The 23940-nt window shown below is 36.5% G+C and overlaps 1 long non-coding RNA gene across 2 annotated transcripts in view; it reads right to left on the reverse strand.

The window, feature by feature from the left end:
* LOC126379307 (uncharacterized) overlaps positions 1-19753 on the reverse strand; it is a 51035-nt gene extending 31282 nt beyond the window's left edge. Inside the window, exon 1 of one of the 2 annotated variants that reach the window (XR_007568301.1) lies at positions 19726-19753. This is a non-coding gene — a long non-coding RNA (uncharacterized LOC126379307). Of the gene's footprint in view, positions 1-9707; positions 10306-19725 lie in introns of those variants that run through there. The other variant, XR_007568300.1, reaches the window with a different exon arrangement.
* Between the last annotated feature and the right edge of the window lie 4187 nt (positions 19754-23940).

The raw sequence follows: 23940 nt of genomic DNA on the forward strand, positions 1-23940 counted from the left end.
GTGATTTCTGCTTAAAATTGACGTGTATTCCATAAACACACACACACACACACACACACACACACACACACACACACACACACACACACACACACACATACACACACACACACACAAACACACACACATTCGTACTATCACTAAAAATTGTAACATAAGTTAAGATTCACTTTCTTTGTATTATTTCTTTATTTTTTCTTTTTTATTATTTAATGTCTCACTCTTATCCTAATCTTACAAATATTCACTTGTTTACTACGGAAGAGCGTTGGCTCCTAACACAGGCTTTTATGCTTAAAAGGAGTCATCAACCCTAACTTAGAATTTACTTGGTAAAGTGAAATAAAAATATTTTCATTTTCATTTTTTTTTTTCAAACTTTATGCTTGTCGATTACCCGTCCCTTTCCTTTTCGGCGGATAAGAAAATGACAGATATAACTTTAAATAAAATTAGATGGTATTTACAGGAATTAGCACCATTAAATATCTTATCTTATCTCGGTAAGACTGGGAATAGGAGGATTTTGTCTTATTGGATTTTTGCCGTAATGGCAATCGCCAAGTGTGAACGTCTTGTGCGTGTGTCCACTGTCATACGAAATAGGTACGTTTAGGAGTCGAAGTGGTCGAAATCGATCGGTGATCATCATCATCATCAATTTCTAACTAAATTGTAGGAATTACGAAAAAAGGAGCTCGGTGGCGCAGCGGTAAACGCGCTCGGTCTGCGATTATTGAAGTTAAGCAACTTTCGCAAAGGCCGGTCATAGGATGGGTGACCACAAAAAAAAAGTTTTCATCTCGAGCTCCTCCGTGCTTCGGAAGGCACGGTAAGCCGTTGGTCCCGGCTGCATTAGCAGTCGTTAATAACCATCAATCCGCACTGGGCCCGCGTGATGGTTTAAGGCCCGATCTCCCTATCCATCCATAGGGAAGGCCCGTGCCCCAGCAGTGGGGACGTTTATGGGCTGATGATGATGATGAAATATTTTAATAAAATTCCAATAAGGGTTATTTTTATTGCACAATTAAAAACAAAACAAACACATGTTATAAATAAAACACCTCCTCCAATGCGTCACATCGAGGCAAGGTGCCTAACAGGCTGGCAGCTTCACCCCCCTCTGAATCGCCAGACTAAGGGTAGCATTAATAAACTAATCTCAGCTGAGACTGCCCTCAAGACCATGCTCAAGTCTCTGTTTTTATATGAGAACTGTCACATTGACACGATCTTGAGAGCAGTCTCGAAGCTGAGGTTAGTTTATTAATACAACCCTTATTCTCTGACAGAAATAACCACCAGTCCTACCATCCCCCGAAGCCCCGATGAGACATGGTTTATGGTTGGTTTATATGTTTTATTTCTAAATAACTTGTTCTATATATGTTTCTTTTTTATTACGATTACGACCTATTTTATTAAAATAGGATGGGTACTTATATTGCTTACCGGCGTGCGTGTATGAAGCGATTTATGAATGTGGAGGAAGCAAGAGAAGTGTGTCAGGATCAAAGCAAATGGAATTCTATAGTCTCTGCTTACCCCGGTGGGAAATAGGCGTGAGTTTAATCAATCAATCAATCAATAATACTTTATTGCACAACAACATATACAAAGGACATAAACATACGAATAAAACATAAGCACAATAGGCGGCCTTATTGCTAAACAGCAATTTCTGCCAGGCACCCTTAGGGTGAAAGAAGATTATTCATTGGAGCACGGGCTGGTGCAATAAACATATAATGATACATAACAAAAAAAAAATATGAATAATAAATAATATATAATATACTTATCTAAAGAAATAATATAAAAAATACAATATATATAAACATACACAGATATATACACGCATACATAAACATACATACAAATAGCCTATACAATATATAATACATATAAGGAGAAAAAGAAAAAAAAGAAAAGAAAAAAGAAAACACACGAGTTTATGAGTTTATGTATGTATGTATGGTACTTATATATTAAAAAGATATCCAAATGAACAGAGTTTCTCAAACTAGACGGAGCCTGTATCTTGGGAAACCGTAAAAAATGGGTACATGTGATGTTGGCGCATAGTTTGCCAGAGGAAACTTAAAATCACAGATCATATAATAATTTATTTTTTTTTTAAATCACAGATCATATAATACTAACGTAAATTAAAATTACATCTAAGTATTAGAGCGAAGGGTGTGTGTGTTAAGTAGGAATATCTTCTTCTTCTATCGTGTGGGTTGTGAGGTGGATTACCAACCGCAACAACCCTGGTGTCAGGGTTATTATTAGTAGGAATATGAATGTGTGAGTATGCGAGTCTAATAGTAACGATAATAAATCGGCCCACTAGGGTCGATTAATTCTTTCAAATATTTTTCCTCTCAGACGACGCCCTGAGCCGAGGTTCGCGCCCAACTGGGCACCCTCAGGCAGTGTTCACACCAAACTGACTGTCAGCCGCCGACAGTGAGCGAGCGTTACGCAGTGTATTGTAATTCCATACATATTCGCTTTTTCGTTCACACCAAACCGACAATACGCCATGACGCTATGCGTAGACGCTGATAGTCGGCGGCCGACTAATAAAGTGCGTCACTACCGCCGCGGACGCTGATTGGCTACGCGGCTGAACGCCAGCGTATTGGATTCAAATCGGCCGGCGGATTGTTTTCAATTCAGTTCAGTCAAGCCACTCAGCTCTTTTATATGAAAAATAGTCGGCCGCTCAGCGTACGCATTTGGTGTGAACGTATACAAGCCGACTGTTTTGTTCACACCAATGGCGTATTGTCAGCTACAGCGTATTGTAAGCTTAATGTGAACAAAAAATACCATTTATTTTTACGTTCACACTGAGGCTTATAGTGAGCCTGCGCACAATCGGCGGCTGACTATACGTTTGGTGTGAACACGCACTCAGGCCTCTTGTCTTAAACGTTGTACCGGGTGAGAGCCCTCAGCACTCTCAATTTGTCCGGCCAAGTAGTTAATGCCATCTGCGGCAAATCTACAATAAGTCACGTCAAAAAAAAAAAACGATAATAAGTCAGTAACAAAATAAGTGAATATTATGCATTTATGTATGTGAGTGTTTCAAAAAAATAGCTCTCGTGTGGGTTGTGAGGTGAATTACCAGCCTCATCAACCCTGGTGTCAGGGGTACTATTGAACCGCCGAAGGCCGAAAGAAAGTAGTCTTTGACCCAGACACCAGGGTTGATGAGGTTGGTAATCCACCTCACGACCCACACGATAGAAAGCCTATTATAAGATTAATGATTACCTAAATGATAAAAATGTCTGGTATTGAATGTGTTCCTCTAGTTATTAAATAACTTGTAATGTACCCTCATTGATTTAAAAGATGTGTTGCTGTTGCAGTTTCTTGTCATTTCTTCTCCTCAGCCATAACACCTTGCGAAATGACGTAAATTCAAAAATGTTACATTGACCTTCAACAAGTTTATCCATGATAATTACGTTGAATAAATGATTCTGATTCTGATTCAGAAGAATCAAAAGGAATCATATGGGCATCTGTCTGAAATAAAATTATTTTATTTTTTTACACTAAATTCTGATAAATGTTTTCTTACCACTGGTTGCTTGGAAGAAATTGCTGCTTAGCAATAAGGCTGTAGATTGTGCTGTATCTTTCGTCGTCGGGCTTAAGTCCCCTACCCACCCTGTAACCTATTTCGGGAGCTATGCGCGAGATATTCGCCTCACTTCTACATTTTATTACTCCGTATGTGTGACTCATAACATTACTAGATAGCTGTTGCTAACCTAATGAGAATACCTAGGTCCTAACGTAGTTCGGAAAGTTACCGAGAGATGGCGCTGCGCGTCGCGGAAATCCATTCATACTAAGATACGGAAAGGTAAAACCACGGTATAGGAAGACCAGAGGGGTTAAAATGGCCATTTTTGCTCTGACGTCAATTAATTACGCTACTTGACAACCTCTCTCTCTCTCTATTTAAGAGCTGCGCTCTTGTCGGTGGAGTAACCGCCATTCCTCTCTTCTTCCCGCCAAAACCTTCACCTCCCGATACGACACGACCTGCACCTTCTCTTTTATTAGTTTCATAAATGTTCTCCTAGGTCTACCGCTTCCTGTCTTCCCTTCAATTTTTCCTTCTATAATGTTTGTTATAAATGGATCGTGTCGTATCAGGTGGCCAATCATATTTCCTCTCCGGTTCTCTATAGTCTTCAATATGGTTCTCTTTTCTTCAACTCTTTCCAGCACTTTTTCATTTGACACCATTTCAGTCCAGCTTATACCCTCCATCCTTCGCCAACACCACATCTCAAACGCTTCCAACCTCTCTCTGTCTCTCTGTGTCATAGTCCACGTTACAACCTAGGGTGGTATTAATAAATGAATCTCAGCTGAGACTGCCCTCAAGATCATGCTCAAGTCTCTTCTTCTTCTATCGTGTGGGTTGTGAGGTGAATTACCAACCCCATCAACCCTTGATGTCAGGGTTATGATTGAGCCGCCAAAGGCCCCTGACATGGCTCATGTAACGATTACTCACTTACATCAGTAAATAGTAACCGGGACCAACGGCTTAACGTGCCTTCCGAAGCACGGATCGTCTTACTTTCGGGCAATCAGGTGATCAGCCTATAATGTCCTAACCAAACTAGGGATCACAAAGTGATTTTTGTGATATGTCCCCACCGGGATTCGAACCCGGAGCCTCCGGATCGTGAGTCCAACGCTCAACCACTGGACCACAGAGGCCGTTGGCTTAAGTCTCTGTTTTTATATGAGAACTGTCACATTGACATGATCTTGAGGGCAGTCTCGAAGCTGAGATTAGTTTATTAATACCACCCCTAGTCAAATGAGGTACTTTTTACGAAACGTCAAAACGAAAGTTTTCTTTGAAGTTTGTATGGAAATACTGTCCTGAGACGTCATCAATAAAAGCGGTCAAACGTCGTACTCATTGTTAAGTAGGTACGGTCACGAGCATTAATATGTATACACTTTGGTACCATGTCACATTAATTTTTTTGACAAATTGAACTGTAAGTCTCACTAAATGTCAAATATGTTAGTGCGACAGAGTCCTAAAGTGGGTACATTATATTGCTCATGAGTGTACTTAATTTATAAATAAAATTCGTAAATAAGTCGAAAAGTAAAATGAGATTGATTTTTGGTCATCTTAAACTGGCTTTTGGACTTCGTATCAACAGTGGCTGCAAGTTGTCTTTGATTACTTGTGGCTCTGCCCACCCCATTAGGGATTACGGGTGTGAGTTTATGTATGTAAACTGGCTTCTATTTCCAGATTAGCATTTTCCAATTTGTCTTTGATCAAGTCAAATACCCTTTTGTACTATCCTTAGAGATCTGGGGGTTAAAATGGCCACATCGGCATCGAAGCAATTCATACAAGAAAGCAATATTGCAATTTGACACTTGCGCACTTGCGCATAGTACAGTCATGAGCAATATAATGTACCCACTTTGTACCCAAGAGAACTTTCGTTTTGACGTTTCGTAAAAAGTACCTCATTTGACTAGGTTGTCAAGTAGCCTAATTAATTTACATCAGAGCAAAAGATTTACAGGATCTGTGCCCGGTTAATGGCAATATTGATTAATTGAGGAGCTCGGTGGCGCAGCGGTAAACGCGCTCGGTCTGCGATTGTTGAACTTAAGCAACTTTCGCAAAGGCCAGTCATAGGATGGGTGACCACAAATAAAAAAAGTTTTCATCTCAAGCTCCTCCGTGCTTCGGAAGGCACGTTAAGCCGTTGGTCCCGGCTGCATTAGCAGTCGTTGATAACCATCAATCCGCACTGGGCCCGCGTGATGGTTTAAGGCCCGATCTCCCTATCCATCCATAGGGAAGGCCCGTGCCCAGCAGTGGGGACGTTAATGGGCTGATGATGATGATGAAAAAGTACCTCATTTGACTAGGTTGTCAAGTAGCCTAATTAATTTACATGAGAGCAAAAGATTTACGGGATTTGTACCCGGTTAATGGCAATAGTGTCGCCCCCTCTGACATGGGATTTAAACATAGCTAGCGAATAGTGGTGAGGTGAGGTTCAGCAGTAACTGTCAGTACTATTCAGAGGCGGAGGACAGGAGTCCTAGTACGGCTTTGTAATAGACTACTCTGGGCGCCATCCCACTCGCGTCAGACAGAGTACTGCGGGGCGGAAGGCAAGAGGGAAACCACTGCCCTATTTTTCCCCGAAAAGTAGCATGGAGGATGCTACGCCGACAAGAGCGTGACTCTTAAATTGATGATGATGAGCGAGGAGTGGATGTATACACTATACACCCCTGCCTACCCCTTTGGGGATACAGGCGTGATGGTATGATATGTTATGCTAGAGGTATCATTAAGAAGGGATTTTTCCAATAACTCTTAAGGGGTTAATAGACCGTGGCAAAGTTTGGATGGGTAACAAGTGCAGTTTCCACTAACACAGTTGTCTCGACCATTATGGACGGCGATACGGCTCACCTATCACGTTGGTCTAACAGAAAGCTCGGTGAGGTGTGGGTACTTAGTTCATCTTGCGATGGATGTACCTTTGACTATCAATTGGGTCGTGTACTAGATTCAAGATAAGTTATGAAATTCTGTTTACTAAATAAACACAGATCTAAAACTAACGAAAAACATTATCTTTTTTCTATTTCTTCAAGATAAGTTATGAAATTCTGTTTAACCACAGATCTAAAACTAACGAAAAACATTTACTATTTTCCATTTCTTCAAGATAAGTTATGAAATTCTGTTTATTAAATAAACACAGATCTAAAACTAACGAAAAACATTTACTATTTTCCATTTCTTCAAGATAGGTTATGAAATTCTGTTTATTAAATAAATACAGATCTAAAACTAACGAAAAACATTTTCTTTTTTTCCATTTCTTCAAGATAGGTTATGAAATTCTGTTTATTAAATAAACACAGATCTAAAACTAACGAAAAACCTTTTCTTTTTTCTATTTATTCAAGATAAGTTATGAAATTCTGTTTATTAAATAAACACAGATCTAAAACTAACGAAAAACCTTTTCTTTTTTCTATTTCTTCAAGATAAGTTATGAAATTCTGTTTAAGTACTAAATAAACACAGATCTAAAACTAACAAAAAACCTTTTCTTTTTTCTATTTCTTCAAGATAAGTTATGAAATTTTGTTTATTAAATAAACACAGATCTTAAACTAACAAAAAACCTTTTCTTTTTTCTATTTATTAACTTATTTAAGAATTTTAATAAAGACAATATTTATGTGAACAAAATAAAAAACAAAAACTATATAAAAAAAAAATACAAATGTAATAATTAGTGCGACATTTTATCATGCTTTTCTGTGACGTCACAGTATGACGTCATACAGATTCCATAGTGATTTCGTGTTTTGACGTTTAGTAAAAAGTATCTGATTTGACTAGTTGGAAACAAGCCTATTGGGTTATAGTTGTGAGCTTATGTTATGTTTTTTTTTTGTTTAGGTAGGGTACAGTCATAAGCAATATCATGTACCCACTTTAGAACCCCGTCGCACTATCATCTTTGACATTTAATGAGACACACGGTTTAATTTGTCAAAAAAGTTAATGTGACATGGTATCGAAGTGTATACAATACAATACAATACAAAAACTCTTTATTGCACTTGAATCACATTAAAAATACATAAGTATTATAATTAAATTGGTAGTACAACAGGCGGCCTTATTGCTAAGGTAGCAATCTCTTCCAGGCAACCTTTAGGTATACATATTAGAACTCGTGACCTAAGTCTTCTATCGTGTGGGTTGTGAGGTGGAGTACCAACCTCATCAACCCTGGTGCCAGGGTTACTATTGAGCCGCCACAGGCTCCTGACATGGCTCACGTAACGACTACTTACTTACATCAGTAAGTAGTAGGGACTAACGGTTTAACGTGCCTTCCGAAGCACGGATCATCTTACTTTCGGACAGTCTGGTGATCAGCCAGTAATGTTCTAAGCAAACTAGGGGCCACAAAGTAATTTTTGTGATATGTCCCCACCGGGAATCGAACCCGGGACCTCCTGATCGTGAGCCCAACGCTCAACCACTGGACCACGGAGGTCGTTAGGGGTACCTAAGTAATTATACGACATACAACTTTGCCATAGAGACACACTAACATAACTTACGCCCATAATCCCTAACAGAGTGAATAGAGTCAAGTACTTTTTACGGAACTCTGAAACTCTACCAACTTTGAAACTCCACCACACAACACAACACACACAACAACGCAAACACATCAACAACGACACTAACAACAATTATTATTATATATATTTTTTTGGTTTTTATATTTTTTATATTGTTGTTTATACAATTTTTTTTTTTGTTTTTTTTTTTATATTATTGTTTATACCAATTTCCCATTATACTACTTGGGGTTAAAAAGACTGCATTAAAGCAATTCATCTAAAAAATAATATTGCTATTTGACGTTTATATCCCAATTGGGGTAGGCAGACGAACATCCATCGCAAGATGAACTAAGTAGCCACACCTCACTGAGCTTTCTGTTAGACCAACGTGATAGGTGGTGAGCCGTATCACCGTCATTTGGCCTTATAAAAGTAAATGCGCAATTTCAAGAAATGTCAAATAGCAATATTGCTTTTTAGTTGAATTGCTTCAATTTAGCCCCCTGGTGGTTTTTTTTGACGTGACTTATTGTAGAATTGCTGCAAATGGCATTAACTACTTGGCCGATACACCCCTTGGTAGTGCTACGCAGAGAGACGCAGAGAAATTAAAACGAATTTCCGTAAGTTTCGAATACCTATGGATGGAGTAATCAATATCTGAAATCCGTATTTAAAACTAATAAAAATAATCTATTCGAAACTTCATTATGTAGGTATCCCTAAAATCCCTAATTTGCGTGTCTATGCACGAGATAATAGGCAGTTATGTTTTATCTTTGCCCCCAGTTGAGCGTAGAAGAAATTATTGAAAAAAAAAATTGCTACCAAAAATAATGTTTGATGGAATTTCGACATAGGTATTTTGTTTTTGTATGACTTTCTCGTTATTTGATATAAGAAATCATATTATTTACCTTTTACAATAATTTCTATTCGATTTAAACAATATTTAGTTGGTTTATTACACAAGAGAATTGGAAAAACACGAGGTTTTGAGGTTATGAAACTTCCCGCCATTTTCTACAATTGTAGGCACCATGTTTTTTTCAAGATTTTGTTTTTCTTTTTTACAGGGATGAAGGGCAAGGGACGCAGAGAGAAAGGGACATTGCTGACGCGTCAGTGTTTCCGGATTACATTTTAGGGAACTCAGGGTTTTCTCTGGGTTGCACACTTGCACGTGCCGTTGGAATTATTCGGTGTGAAGATTGGCTGACGTATGCAAAGAGGTTATAATTTATAATGTATTTGGAGCCCTGAGAAATCTTAGAGTTACTTTGAAATGTAAGGTAGAAAGTTTAGTTCGCTTGTAGTGTGTTTGTCGTCCTGAAATTTCGGTTTTAGACCTATTATAAAATCTAGACAGAATGATAAGTGTATAAAAATGTCGGCCAAAATAAAACCTAGGTGTAAAATTGAGTCTAATTTAAAAAGCTGAATCTAGTTTCAAGTCCAGGTCTAGGTCAAGATTAGGGTCAAGTTTAGAACCTAAATATACGACTTACCTTGACATCAATTCGCACTAAACTCCTCACACACAAAGATAAATCCTCACTAAACACGATTGCACAAAAATTTTGGTGAAAAGTTCGAAAATTGGATGATTTTATTGCATTTTAAAAAATGTCATCCGCTTGCCGAGACTGCTGGTGTAAAGACAAGTAGAGTCGTGTTCGGGAGAAAGGGATAGATATATGTCTCTCGGCGCCGCCGCCGTCTCATCTAGAGTTCAACGTACCGACCTCCAAGGCTCCAAATGTGGGCGCGAGAGCAGACTACACCCCTCCTGCTCGCACTCGCGCGCCGACGATGCGCACGAGCAAGAAAGAACATACTGGTCCACTTTTTGTTTCGAACTTGAATTTCGATCGCTGTACTGCGCGCGACCAGTTTTGGTGCTTGCAATTATTGAGAATGTTATAAGTGTCACTTGTTGATTTTCCAGTCGTTGCTCGGTTTCATTTTGACAATAGTAATGTCGTATTAATTATTTTTATCTCATTTTTTGGTTTGGGTGACAATTTACCATGTTGAAAATGGTGATTTTTCTACTTTACCGTTCGCTATGTATAAGTATACACTTACCTACAACATGAAAGGAAACTTTAGCGAACGGTAAAGTAGAAAAATCACCATTTTAAACATGGTAAAACGTCTGTATATAAAACATCAATACGTATGCATTGAATCTATTCGCTTTTTACAAATCACTGGTCCAATAATTATGAACAATATTTCCAATATTTTGTAATTTTTTAATAATAAGTATATTTTCAATAATTTTCTTTTATTTCTTTATTTTTTTATTGTATATTTGTGCGCCTGCATGCAGGCCGAACACATCACAACATTATCATTTAATTATTTTACCACCTTTTTTGTATTCTATGTGTTCTCGCAAATAAATTGATTTGATTTGATTTAAGGAATTATAATTGCACCGATCTTGCCCCAAAATGTCCGATCTTGTTTCAGATGTTGTCCGGGCTCTCTCTCCTAATTTGGTAGGTACAAATAAACTATATTTATATTTAGCTGAATACATAAACATAACATAAACAGCCTATACACGACCCACTGCTGGGCACAGGCCTCCTCTCAATCAACCGGAGGGAGTATGGAGCATACTCTACCACGCTGCTTCACTGCAGGCTAGTAGAGACATTTAGCCCAGATTTTGCCACCAACGGCTTATGTGCCTTCCGAAGCACAGAATCACCGAGTCACTTACGTGTCACGGCACTGACATTTTTGTGTAGTGTCCGGAGTGTACCTGATGGATGTAATGAACTGAGTGGCGACATATGATTAGCTCAAACAGGGGTTCAATCTTGGAGCTTTCAAGGTCAGAGTGGATAAGCATTTGCTAGATAGATATATTCTCTATTGAGCACAATAGACTCGAGATACAGAAAGCCACAACAGATACAGAAAGCCACAACAGGCGGCCTTATTGCTCATGCAGAAATTTCTTGCAAGCGACCTTTGATTTGGTTTGGTTTTACACCGAAAGTCACAAAGTCACTTGTTAAAAAAGAAAAAGGCACAAAACGAGTAGATAGAAGATATTGCAGATAAACTAGTCATGTTCTACTAAAAAAAACATTTATACATTACTGGCGGACCCCGCACTAAATGCCCTGACACTAGGGTTGATGAGGTCGACCTCAATGATCGATCATTGATCTCAGAACGAAAGATAAAAGGAGAATAAAATTACATAGCCTCTACAACTACATACCTCGGTGGGAAACAGACATGAGTCTGTGTGTTACATCACATCATCATCACTAATTTAAGAGCCACGCTCTTGTCGGTGTAGCATTCTCCATTCTTGTCTATCAAAGGCCAATTCCTTCACCTCCCTATAAGACACGACGTTCGTCTTCTCTTCGATCTGTTCCATGTAAGCTCTTCTTGGTCTTCCCCTTCCTCTCTTTCCTTGTAGCTTCCCTTCTATGATGTATTTAATAAATTCGTAGAAGAGGCAATGCGACTGGACACTTTAATAAGACATGACGAATTTATTAAAAACATCATAGGAGTATTGTGTAATAAACAAAAAATAAAAACTAAATAAAAGAAAGAATAGATTTAATGCTGTTTTATTTAGTTTGTCTTGTTTAATAAAGTTTAACTTATTTAATAAATGAAAAATTAAATAAATCCTAAACTCAATCCTAAATAACCGATTCGCTTTCTCAATGATGAATCATCGTTCGAAAATTATCGAGCCGACTACACGTCGTATTGGAGGGAAGCAAAAGAAAAAAAGAAGTACTTTCACCGAGTGGCCGACAATGAATGTACTGAATGGAATAACGATAGTAATTACTGGAGGTGAGTGTGTGGGTGTAAGGCCGAGGCACAATGGTGAGGTATGTACGCTATTTGACGTAAGTTTTGTTGAGAAAATTGGTTTTGTACACCTTTCCTTCCTTTTCCTTTTGGTTTTTCTTTTAAGTAATTGGTTTGTTGTTCTACACACCCTATAAAGAGAGATTAAAGAGATACCTTTCTATCGACATATTGGGATTTATTAAAATTATTCAATTTAGTTTTGCCACTCAGTGAAGTAACTGAAATTCTATTACAATATTTTTTGTTTTTAATGTACCATTTCTTTTTTTTTTATTTTATTTTTTATGTATATTTGTACGCCTGCATGCAGGCCGAACTCGTCACAACATTGTTATTTGAATTATTTGCCCTATTTTGTATTTTATGTATTCTCGCAAATTGATTTGATTTGATTTTGATTTTTTTAAGAACGTCTAGCGTGCCTAGATTTTTTTACAACTATTTTTCCTTGGCTACACAGATTGAGCAGCCGCAGTTCGATAAAAGTATCATTATGTAACAAAACACGATCAAATTGTAATTGAAAAAATAATGTTTCAAAATAACAATAGTTGTAACAGAAGGCAGTTTAGTTCCACTATCCGACAACAGATGGCGCCACAGGGAAAATTAGAACGCGGTAACGATGTTGTCACCGCCAACATATAAGTATTTGAGAAAACCAATGCTTCTGTATTCCGATTAGGGATAGCTGCAAGATCTAGCTTCCGCCTCTGTGGAACTAGATTTGAACGCCACCTATATCGCGCCTACTCCATACGGTTGGCATACGAAGTTGCGCTTCTTCTTGGGGCCTACTTTCGTTGAAAGACCGTAACGTGTAGACACGATCCTCTCTCCGCACTCTGTAATTCGTACGTTTGTACCGGAATAAACTCGTCCACGTCACTTGTCGTTTCCCTTCTCTGCCCGCTCAACCCCCACCTTACTACATAATTTCTTTTTTATAACAAATTTATTGTCAAGTGAAAATAAAAGAAAAAAATTAATGGTGTAACCCTGAGTTTGACAGATTTTGTCGGTATGTAGAGCGATTAAACTAGTCATAAATAATTTTTAACTCTATCTTAACAGTCGTAATAAATGTTTTCACATTATGAGGGCATAAATAACTGCTATACTAGTTTTCGAATCATATTTTTCTTATGATAAAAATAAAATTATGATTTTTTATTTTTTTTTGACGTGACTTATTGTAGATTTGCCGCAGATGGCATTAACTACTTGGCCGGACAAATGGGGAGCGCTGAAGGCTCTCACCCGGATAAAATTATGAAAGTATGTGGAGTTAACATAAATTGTATGTACTTAAGTAACATTCTTGACAAAATTTTCAAAAATGGCTCCATAAATTTACATGCTACAGATAATCAACTTAGTTCTTAATGTAAATCCTCAGGTAAATACATAACTTCAGAAAAAACTACAAAATTTAAAAAAAAACAAAGAAAAATAATTGTTCAAACATAGAATTGAAAGGCCACTATCAATCTTTATGAAATTATGTTTTTTTTTAAAAAAAAACACGTTCAACAGTGTATCCGAGCCTTACCTCGCTTGGCAACAGCGAGAGCTATTCACAGCGCGCTATTTATAGCGAATATCAGTCAATTAGGGTCCAGACTAACACCAGAGCAGAGACCTAGACTACAATCTGCGGTTAACTGGTTGTACTTGAGACTTGGAAGTTGGACTATTTTATTACTCAGCCTGCCAAAGTCTGTGTGAAACATTTTAGCCTTGAACCTTTCAAGGCTATAGGTTTATCTTACAGCTAAGTCTCTTCGGCTACAAAGGTTGATTTTTGACGTGACTTATTGTAGATTTGCCGCAGATGGCATTAACTACTTGGCCGGACAAATGGGGAGCGCTGAAGGCTCTCACCCAGTACAACGTTTAAGACAACAGGCCTGAGGGTGCCCAGTTGGGCGCGAACCTCGGCTCAGGGCGTCGTCTGAGAGGAAAAATATTTGAAAGAATTAATCGACCCTAGTGGGTCGATAGCGATAAGCGCTGAATGAAGGAAATCGTCGAGCTAGAAAGGTTGAGAAGCTGCTGTAGTTTTAGGCGGATGAGACATTCAATAAAAAGTGACTATTCAAAAATATATTTTTGAGTTTTAAGTTAAAATACATACATAAACTCACGTCTATTTCCTACCGGGCTAAGACTATGGAATTCCATTTGCTTTGATCCTGACACACTTCTCTTGCTTCCTCAACATTCATCAATCGTTTCATACTCGCGCGCCGGTTCCGAGTAGATTGAGTTTTAGTGAGTTCAAAAAAATAGGCATTTGCTATAAGTATGTCCCACAGACCACTTGTCATTTACCATCAGATTATATTGGTGCTAATTCCAGAACACACTATCTAAGTAAGTATGTAGTTGTTACATGAGCCAGCAATAGTAACTCTGACACCAGGGTATGGGTTGTGAGGAGGATTGCCAACCTCAAAAACCAGACAACGATTCAACTCAGCTGCTACTAGTATTCCAATTAGATATTTGTCATTATTCTTATTGGTAAGACTTTTCCAATTTAAAATGTGTCGTGTTGGATTTTCTAATAATTGTATTGATTTTTTCCGCGATCAGATCCAGGCAGTTTTAAAGAAAGGCCAAGTTAGGAGTATTCTAAACCGGCATACATGGAGAATGTGAGGAGAGTGGAAGAAGTGGAGTGGAGTGGTCGTGTGTCAGAATGGTAAGTGGAATTATCTGGTGTCTGCTTACTCAATACTTTTTTTTTATTTATTTATTAGGCACATCAACAGTACAAACACGCAACAATTAATATAATTTTCTTAAGGCTAGTACTAGTGTTTGCACCAATTACAGACGTGCACAACTTATGTAATTAACATGTATGTAGAATTTGATTTCAAAAAAAAAAAAGAAAATATAACGGAATAACAAAAGGTATGAAAAGTTACAGCCAGGTAACACTACAACAAAAAAAAGAAGAATAGGTACAAGAAAAAAACTATTTTTTTTTCTATTAAACCAGTTAAACTAATCACTATTCTACCAGTTAAACAATACTTGTCATCTTACGCATGTGTGTGGACACCACTCATCAATCACAATTTTGAATTACTTTAAACAACAACTTGGCACCGTATTCATAGTTTTGTCTAAAATTGCACAATAAATATACCAAAGGAAAGCTTGAAAGAAAACGCTTCTTTTGGTATAAACTCCGGCACAATCAAGAATCTTTTTTCCACTATTATAAATAAAATTTGAAGTCTTAACCGGCGTACGGACCGATTCAGTATGCAGCTCTTGACTGTATATAAAATATATAATTATAGTTTATCTATCGAAAATTGAGCACTTGAGCATATATGAAAAGAAGAAAAGAAGAAGAAGAAGAAGGAAGAAGAAGAAGAAGAAGAAAAGAAGAAGAAGAAAGAAAAGGAAGGAAGAAGAGAAGGAAAAGAAGGAAGGAGGAGAAAGTGCAGGTCGTGTCGTATCAGGAGGTAAAGGTTTTGGCGGGAAGAAGAGAAGAATGGCGATTACTCCACCGACAAGAGCGCAGCTCTTAAATAGAGAGAGAGAGCATATATAGATATTTGTGCCAGTGATAACTTAGTCGGATACGGTTGCCGGTAACGAATTAGATGCGCAACAAGATGAGGTATCCTTTATCGAAATATATATTACTTATATTTGGTTTCAATTATTTTGACAAATCCTTACTATATTTTAAGTATTTTTTCTAAACGCTTTCTCTTTCAAACAAATATAGTTATGTCGTAAAAACCTTTACAAATCGCCACAACTGCATTGTACTCACAAAACGTTTATAATTTTACATACAACATAAAACTGAACCGAAAATGAGGAAGATCGTAAAATATCTGTTTTTACGATCATTACAAAGGATATAAAATTAAGTTTAATATTGTTTAAATAAGTGGGAGGTTAACAAAATAAAAATATGTCGTAAATTCAGATGACTTTTAAAAAAAATTCATTTTTTTCACATTTTAAATTCCTAACAGGAAATTATGGCATTGCGAAAGTAAAGGTTTTCATGTTCATTCATATGATTGTTACGTAACATAACATTTAACATAAACAGCCCATATACGTCCCAAAGCTGGGCACAGGCCTCCCCTCAATCAACCGGAGAGGATATGGATACTCCACCACGCTGCTCCACTGCGGGTAGGTGGAGGTGTTTTTACGGCTAATGGCCGGGACCAACGGCTTAACGTGCCCTCCGAAACACGGAATCGGAACACGGGACTTTTTCGGACAATCAGGTGATTCAAGCCTGAAAAGCCTGATAGTGAAAGTATGATTACACGAATACACAAACTCACGCCCGTAATCCCAATGGATTGGGCAGAACCACAAGTAATCGAAACCACATCGCCACTAACAGGTGAGGTTGTGGCAAACAAAACGCGAACCTAGCCATACTTACTAATATTATAAAAACTAAACTATGTTTGTTACCGTTTCACGCTCAATCCATTAGACCAATTTATATGAAAATTTGCATATAGGCCGACTAAATCCCAAGGAAGGATACAGTGTATGTTAAAAGACTGACTAAGAGTACGTACCGCGACAATAGGCTAGTTTCCAACTAGTCAAATCAGTTACTTTTTACTAAACGTCAAAACACGAAATTACTATGGAATCTGTATGAAAAAACACACTGTGACGTCATAGAAAAACGTTAATAAAATGTCGCACTTATTATTAGATTTATTTCATAAATAAGTTAAATAAAAAAAAGGAAAACGTTTTTGTCACCTTTAGATATTTGTCTTTATTTCGTAATCATAATTTAATAATTTATCTTTGACCTAGGAAACTATCCAATTGAAGTAACCTACTTAAATACATATAATTATTTAATAATAAACGCTTATTTCATTTTGAAGTCCTTTTTTTGACGTGACTTATTAGATTTGCCTTAAATGGCATTAAATACTTGGCCGGACAAATGGGGAGCGCTGAAGGCTCTCACCCGAAACAAAATTTATGACCACTTCTTCTGAAGTCCACACTGACAAAATCACGGGCGATAAGCAAGTACTGAATAAAAAAAGTCGCTAGACAATGTATCAAAATGCGATAGTCGCAGTTTGCCCGCGCCCGCCGATCTGGGAGTTAGGTAGGCGGTAGCGACAGAAAGAGATAGATAGATGTTTGTCACCTCCGTTTTAGCGCACCGTTATGCGCAAGAGTCGAGCGTTTTTAATTCGTACGCTTTTACCATAATTTGATTTTCTTATTCTTCCATCGCGCTGTGGCTGTTACGGGGTCGACAGAGAAGAATTTACTACTGATGCGCATGGCTCGTTATATCCATCTTCTTGGGACTTCATATCAAAAAAAGGTTGCAACCTTTTTTGTAAGCTTGTGACTCTACTCACCCCGATGGGATTGCAGGCGTGAAGCTTTGTAAGTATTTGTAGAAGGCAACGGTACATAAATTACATGCAATTATTTTAATTTGTATAACATATTAAATTTTACCTATAAATGTTGGTTTAAATTAGATTACTAGGTACCTAAAATAAATATTACGACACTTTTGAACATAAAATTTGTAAAAAATATAAAATACAGTTATTAATGTGGGCACACTTTAAGAAATTAATAACTTATTTTTAAAATATAATTTAATTTTGCACCTAAAACATAAATACCAGTCGGATGTACTAGACAACAATTCTACCGCAACTTAAAAGGCTGTATTTTTTAATAAAAAGGGGGCTTTTTGCGAAGTATTTTTCAATTTGAATAGTGGATACATTAAATTATTTTAATTGAAAGTTTTATTGGAATATTTAAAATCTAACATAATATAAAATGTCCATAAAATTTTTCATAGTAAAAAAAATCATAGTTAAGTTTTTATTTTATTTTTTTACAATTGCTTTTCAATAAAAATCAACAAAATGCTTCATTTTGGTCAATTCAGGATGTATTCTTAAGTATTAACTATTATTATTTAAAATATATTTATCAAAACACACTTTTATAAGAATTTTAAAATGGGCCTTGCACAAATACCACGGAATGCGATGGTATTTTAAAATTGGTACAATTTTTATGTACCTACTTAATAAATAAATAGGTAATAATGTGTTCGTAAAAAATTCATATATATTTTTATTTTATTTTATTTAGGTAATAGGGAGTGCATTTAGTATAAACTTCATAAACAATAAATTAAATAAAAATTGCATACCTATTAATTGAATGTCTTATACAGGTTCTAAAAAAATAAAAATAAGTATATAATAAAAAAATAATTTATAATTGTAATTATTGTTGTTGTCGTAAAAATCATATGTATTTTTATTTTATTTTATTTAGGTAATAGGGAGTGCATTTAATATAAACTTCATAAACAAAAAATTAAATTAAAATTGCATACCTATTAATTGAATGTTTTATACAGGTTCTAAGAAAAATAAAAATATATAATAATAAAATAATTCCTAATTGTAATTATTGTTGTTGTCGTAAAAATCATTATGTATTTTTATTTTATTTAGGTAATACGGGGTGCATTTAATATAAATTTGATAAACAATAAATTAAATTAAAATTGCATACCTATTAACTGAATGTCTTATACAGGTACCAATAAAAATATATAATAATAAAACAATTCCTAATTATACTGTATTATTTCTTATTACTAACCTATTTTTTTCTTTTTTAGTCCACGTAGGTACTTAAAATATTTAATAACACTTCGACTTTATTTTTTTAAAATATTTATACTTAACAAATATTTAAATAGTTAACTTATCTGATCATGGTGGATTACTAAAACGACAACATAACACGGCATCACGCGTGTATCCCCGAAGGGGTAGCTAGATTCACTCACACACACACACACACACACACGCACACACACACACACACACAAACACATAGTTTATACAGGGTGTAAGTGGTAACGAGTACTGAGCGAAGCATTAACCTTGCTTCCTGGGGTTGCCTCATAACTTTATGCTGCTTGAAAACAAGAAATAAACACTTTTTTATTTATTTTATTTATAATTTATTACTGAGACCATGATTCTGAGTTAATATCAAGTGGAGTTTTCCGTCGCTAAATTCATGTAATTTTTTTATATTCTTTTAAATTATTTTCAAGTCTATACTTTTGCGATGGAAAATTCCACTTCATATTAACCCAGAATAATGAGCTGAATTGTCTCTCTCAGTATTCGTTACAATGACACTTACACCCCGTACAAGTACGTATAGGTAGCCATACAAGTAGGTATGGGTGTTAGTGACACCGTAACGAATACTGAGGGGGATGATTCAGACCACGATTCTGAGTTAATATCAAGTGGAAATTCTTGTCGGAAAATTCATGAACATTTTATTTTATTTATTTTATTTATTTAAAAAAGTACAACCACATCACACATATTGAGCTTATTCCATAACTTAACTAGGTATTCTGACTGATATGTGCATTTTAGTGCTTTTTTAAAATTAATTTCAGTTCCGACGGAAATTTCCACTTGATATCAACTCAGAATCATGGTCTGAATCATCCCTCAAAGTTTTCGTTACGATGTCACTAACACCCTGTATTATTTTTATTACAAGTACTTCCCTAATAATACGTATTAATTTTGTTTTTTTTTTAACGTCACTTACCAAGTTGTAGTATCGAAGAAAAATAGCTGTAACAAAACAAATAAAAATAATTATTTCACCTAAAAAAAAACAAAATATCACTAATAACAATAATTGTCTTTAATAGACTTACTTATTATACTTACAACAAATTATAAAATATACTTACCAACTTATAGATTTAAAAAACCAAAACCAAGCAAGAGCAAGAAGGAAGAATGAGGAAACCATTGCCCTATTTTTCCCTAAAAAAAAGTAACATGGAGAATGCTACACCGCCAAGAGCGTCGCGTTTTCCTTTTGACCCACTAGGGTCGATTAATTCTTTCAAATAACTGGGCACCCTCAGGTCTGTTGTATTAAACGTTGTACCGGGTGAGAGCCTTCAGCGCTCCCCATTTGTCCGGCCAAGTAGTTAATGCCATCTGTGGCAAATCACGTCAAAAAAAATGTTTTTTCTTTATGCTGTAAGGATGATATATATGATGATATCCATCTTAGGACTTCGTATCAACAGTGGCTGCAAGTTGTCTTTGATTACTTGTGGCTCTGCCCACCCCATTTGGGATTACGGGCGTGAGTTTATGTATGTGTATGTATGTAAGGATGATAAAGTAATGTTCTAGTTTAGCATACATATCTTCATCTTACTTTCGGACAATCAGGTGATCAGCCTGTAACGTCCTAACCAAACTAGGGATCACAAAAGTAAGATGATCCGTGCTTCGGAAGGCACGTTAAGCCGTTGGTCCCGGTTACTACTTACTGATGTAAGTATGTAATCGTTACATGAGTCATGTCAGGGGCCTTTGGCGGCTCAATTATAACCCTGACACCAGTGTTGATGAGGTTGATAATTCACCTCACAACCCACACGATAGAAGAAGAAGCATATCTTATCACACCGCTGGGCTCAGCCTCCCCCTCAATCAGCCGGAGGGGGTATGAAGCATACTCCACCACGCTGCTCCACTGCGAGTCATCATCATTAATCATTAAACGCCATGATCGTATAATTACATACACATACATACATAAAGTCACGCCTATTTCCCACCGGGGTAAGCAGAGACTATGGAATTCCACTTGCTTCGATCCTGACACACTTCTCTTTCTTCCACATTCATCAATCGTTTCTCCCACCCCGGTTCAGAGTAGATCGTACTGAACCTTTTCTGAGGACATCTCCAATTTGGTCAATGTACCCTTCTATCGTAATCGTATCGTAAAAAAAAAAGTTTTCATCTCGAGCTCCTCCGTGCTTCGGAAGGCACGTTAAGCCGTTGGTCCCGGCTGCATTAGCAGTCGTTAATAACCACCAATCCGCACTGGGCCCGCGTGATGGTTTAAGGCCCGATCTCCCTATCCATGCATAGGGAAGGCCCGTGCCCCAGCAGTGGGGACGTTAATGGGCTGATGATGATGATGACCCTTCTATCGTATTATTGATTTATTTATTATTAATTATTATCATTTAATCATTATCACGAAGGACAAAATAAAATGTCCGAGTGACAAAACACAGTCATTCATTAAAATTAAAACTTACCCCTGTAACTCTTTATTTTTTATTTTTAGCCCCCAACAAAAAAAAAAAGAAAAAGCCCTTGCCCAGTGCTATGTACCCTCTGCCTAAAATAAAAAAAAAGATTACATAGTTACAAGCGTGTGAAGACTTCAGTTTGTTCCGTATATTTTTTTAAAATTTTCTTTTGGGAAAAATTACATCTCATTTGCTTATTATTTATTAGGGAAACATTTATACTTAAGTCGGGTATTTTAAATATTATGAAAAAAATAACGTAAGTACCTACAACGTATTAAAAAAAATATATTTTGGGAAAAATTACATCTCATTTGCTTATTATTTATTAGGGAAACATTTATAAGTCGTGTATTTTAAATATTATGAAAAAAATAACGTACCTACAACGTATTAAAAAGAAAATCTTTTGGGAAAAATTACATCTCATTTGCTTATTATTTATTAGGGAAACATTTATAAGTCATGTATTTTAAATATAATGAAAAAAATAAAATAACGTACCTACAACGTATTAAAAAAATATATTTTGGGAAAAATTACATCTCATTTGCTTATTATTTATTAGGGAAACATTTATAAGTCGTGTATTTTAAATATAATGAAAAAAAGAAAAATAACGTACCTACAACGTATTAAAAAAATATATTTTGGGAAAAATTACATCGCATTTGCTTATTAGGGAATTAGGGAAACATTTATAAGTTGTGTATTTTAAATATTATGAAAAAAAAACATACCTACTTACAATGAACGACGGCGTAGTGGTTTTCGTAAAAAACTCGATTAATTGTGTTATATCAGAGCCGTCATTCCCTGAATGCAACTGTATTATAATAAAAATATCAAACCATACAGTCATTTTAGCCATCTACCGTCCACACTGCTACAAAAAGAATGTCCCCTTGTTTATTGAGTCACTGAATAATGTCCTTAAATCTCTGTCGTCTTTTAGGAATATCATATTAACAGGAGATATAAATATAGACATATCCCCAGATAGTATTGAGCCACATTCGGATGATTACCTAAACCTACTGGCCATGCATGGACTGTTGCCGACACACACAGAGCCTACTCGAGTCAAAACCTGTCTGGACCACTTCTTTTTAAAATTTACTCACTCAAGTTTAACATTCATAATCGATTCTGCAGTAACAGATCACAAGCCCATTCTTTTATGTCTTCCTATGTCTCAGCCTGACTACGCTCGTATAAGAGTATCTCGCATTGATTATGAAGGTCTAGACCATACGATGCAGACTCTTAACTTTCACCCGGTTCTCTCTTCTACGGATCCTAATGTTGCTGCCTCACTCTTGGTTTCTCTGCTCTCGCAGGCTCTTATTTCTAATACCAAGATCCTAATGGTGCCTCGAAGAGCTAGGATAATTAAACCCTGGATTACTTTAGGTTTACTGCGTTGCATGCGAAACCGTGACTTTATGCATAAAAAGTTAAGAGAAGCTCCAAACAACGATGTTTTGCGAACTACTTATCGTAGGTACAGAAATTTTTGTAACGAAATATTAAAGAAAGTTAAACGAGAATACCAAAAAAAGGAAATAATAGATGCAGGCTCAAATAAAAAGAAATTATGGAATGTTATACAGTCTAATACAGGCTTAAAAAAACCTAGGGATGGCTCTAGTCGTTTGTTGTCTTGCTCCAATGACTCCCACCACTCCGTTAATGTTGTTAATAATTACTTTGTTAGCTGTGGTAAATTACTTGCTGATAAAATTAAAGCAAATCAACCAAATCGCATTGTACCGTCAGACTGGGCCAATAGCTCCAATTGTCAATCTTTTGGTCTACTGGATACGGATGAGGAGGAAATTAATAGACTTATTACAGCCTTAAAAACTAGCAATACCTCTGGTTGGGACGGTATTTCGTCTGCTTTTTTGAAAACTTACAAAGGTATCTTGATTGAGCCTATAACGCACTTATGTAAACTAAGCTTACAAGCTGGCATCTTTCCAAATGTCTTTAAAATTGCTGTTGTCTTACCTATTTATAAGGCTGGGGATCGTGATTGTGTTGAAAACTATAGACCCATTTCTATTCTCCCCACACTCTCTAAGATACTGGAACGGCTAATGAACAATAGACTCACCAAATTCTTAGAAGCTAATAACTTTCTATCTGATCAGCAATTTGGGTTTCGAGCTGGGCTATCAACATCTGATGCTGTCCGTGATTTGATTCAGTTTTTGGTGGAGGGGTTGGACGTTGGCGAGAAATGCGTATCAGTATTTCTGGACTTAGCCAAAGCATTCGACACAATCTCGATTCCCATTCTCTTAAAAAAGCTTGAATGCTTGGGCATTAGAGGCAATCAATTAAAGTTATTTGAGAGTTATCTTACTGGACGGACACAGCGGGTAAAAATTGATGATTATGTTAGCTCGGACTTGCCTATAAATTGCGGAGTGCCTCAAGGGAGCATTCTGGGTCCATCGCTGTTTCTGGTGTTTATTAACCACTTGTGTTCTACCCCACTGCCTGGAGGCAAAATTATATCTTTTGCCGATGACACAGCTTTAGTGTTTAAAGCAAGTTCATGGCAGGAGGTCTTCAGTATCGCACAGTCTGGCCTTAATGTTGTGGTTTCATGGCTTCTAAATAACTATCTTACAGTTAATACTGACAAAACCAAATACATGACCTTTGCTATCCGTAGTCCCCAG

Source organism: Pectinophora gossypiella, chromosome 28 (genome assembly GCF_024362695.1).
Source record: "Pectinophora gossypiella chromosome 28, ilPecGoss1.1, whole genome shotgun sequence".
Lineage (NCBI taxonomy): Eukaryota > Metazoa > Arthropoda > Insecta > Lepidoptera > Gelechiidae > Pectinophora > Pectinophora gossypiella.